This window comes from Eutrema salsugineum, unplaced genomic scaffold (assembly GCF_000478725.1).
Source record: "Eutrema salsugineum unplaced genomic scaffold, Eutsalg1_0 scaffold_4, whole genome shotgun sequence".
In the NCBI taxonomy this organism is placed as follows: domain Eukaryota; kingdom Viridiplantae; phylum Streptophyta; class Magnoliopsida; order Brassicales; family Brassicaceae; genus Eutrema; species Eutrema salsugineum.
In genome coordinates, this window is record NW_006256686.1 from 4,000,400 (window position 1) to 4,002,829 (window position 2,430).

The following is a 2,430-nucleotide window of genomic DNA, read 5'->3' on the forward strand; positions in this document are numbered from 1 at the left end:
ATGCAAACAAAATAAAGAAGTTGTAAAACAATAAGGATTAAGCGCTGGGTCTAAAGGGTTTTCGCAGGGATTCATGAATTGATCAAAAGAAAGAAAAATTGATAAAGGTAATCATATAGTGAGGATCCCGAACTCGAATAGGCGCAGGTATGATTAGCCAACTCTTGCCACCCTAATCATCTAATCACTCAACACAACAATTAACTATCGCTCTGATGCTGCGAATAAGATCATGTATTAGAAATAGAATTCGTCCACGCTCGCGATTCTCTATAGGTAGCTTTCCTCTCCTATAGCGAATTCGCTCGGTCACTTCTAGGTCTGGTAATTCGATACAACACTCTCGTGGCTCCAATTACTGAGATCAATTTCTAAGCGGTTAGCAATAGAAAAAGCATAGGGAACAAGAATGAACAAATGACTCGTAGAAGATTAATAGCCCTAAATCGAACAAATCATATGATCAAGACATGAAATTCCCTTTGAAAAATCCCTTAAAAACTCAACTGGGAAATTACTCAGACATGGCTGAGTTTAACATCACAAAAGTATTTAGAATTGCAGAGAATTGAAATAGACAAAGGTTAGAAACGAAGAACAGGTTGAAGTAGGAGGGCTGATGGTGCCCCTCTCGGTGGCTCCTCTTCAAGGTGAGTCTCTCTCTCTAGGGTTCTTGGTGAAAACGCGGCATACCCTTCTAAATGACTTAAAAGTGGTTTATATAGTGTCTTGAGTCCTCGAGAACACTTAGGACTTGCAGGAATAATGACGGGAATGACTTGGGCTTTAAAATGGGCTTCTGAGGCTCAGAAATAAGCTCCCCACGGTCAAAAATTTCGCACTCCCGGTGGATGATGTTTTGGCCGCGGGTGAGCTTTCGACTGTGTTTATTCGCCTTCAATGCATCGACCATATTTGGAGATCTAACCATTGGATTGCTTTAATTCGACTTGCATTGGAAAGCTGGTTTTCTCCTCTATCTTATGTCAAAATGTGAGGATGATAAGACGGTGGGGAGGCCTCCATTTGTTAACAAACTTCCGACAGTTTGAATTTATCCAAAGTTATGCTTTTTGCTCCCAAGTGCATTCCTTTTGTCAAAATATCCTGAAAACTCTTTTGAGACTCTAAAATATGGAAATAACTTAAAAACCTTTAAAACTGAGTAAAAAAACCTGCATAAGATATTAAAAGTGATTCATAAAAATGGTCAAAATCAGGTGTTACCAACTTCCCAAGACTTAAACATTTGTTTGCCCCCAAACAAAAATCAAAGTTGGGAAAGAGGTTTGAAAAACGCAGGAACTAAATAGTATCTCAAGGACCATGCTTCTAAACCAAAGTTAGTCATTAGGCTCAAATAAGGGGTAGTCTAGAAAATTCTCACTAAAATACAGGCATAACTAGTTCGTTGATCCATCATGCAAAAGTCTAGATGCTTAAACATATCCTCCAGTCAACTAGCTCTTAATATTCATTTATAAGTTCCAGTTGTTCTCATCAAAAGGATTTAGTAAAACAATCACGGCTAGATATTCAAAATGGCTGTTTAAAGGGTGATGTTCTTAGTGTTTAGGGTTACATTTTCTGGAGAGAGAAGACATTATGCAAAACAGCAAGAGAGAGTGGAGCTGTTGATATCCACAGTTTCCAGTCACATTCTTCGGTCCTTAAGATTCTTAATCTCCTTTCTTTAGGTTCTTCTCATGACTTGTCCAGGTTTTTGTCCAGGTTTTAAAACCAATGCTCACAAATGAATACTTACAGCCTTTGCTTCAAATAATTTCGGCCATCCTTGACTCTTTTAGGCTTTTTGTTTTTCCTTTATTTTCATTTTATTTTTATTTTTATTTTTTTTGGTTTTTTGAAAGGGGAAAATTTCTTTAATGCAGAGTCTTAGGAGGCACAAAATTTACCTTCAAGTTCAAGCTTTTTGAGGCACCATTAAGCTTTGATGGATTCTTGATGTTCCACTTTCCCAAATTTCTTCAGTCCTTCTCTTGAGTGACTGTAAACCATGTTGTTCCTCCCTCTCTGGCATTTTTGCACATATCTGTCGATATAAACTAAAGACAGAATGCATGAGGTTTGAACATAAAGGTTTGGGTAAAGGGTGTGGTACCAGCTAAAGATGAACTGGCCATCTAGGACAATAAATAGTGGTAATAATAGGGTGAAGATGTACTAGATGTCGTATCATGATGCCTGCTAAAAATGATGATGAGAAAATTAGATGGCAAGATTATGTTCAAGTGAAATGAGCTAGTATATCCTGGCAGAAAATATCTCCATGAATAGAAATCATCTGGTGGGAGTTCGTAGTGCAAGTACTCTAGCTATCGCCTAGTCTAGTACTAACCACAAAAGAACTAGCATGTAGAATCTAGAAGCACATGGTTTTGTTTTCGGCGTTCCTGTTTTGAAAACATT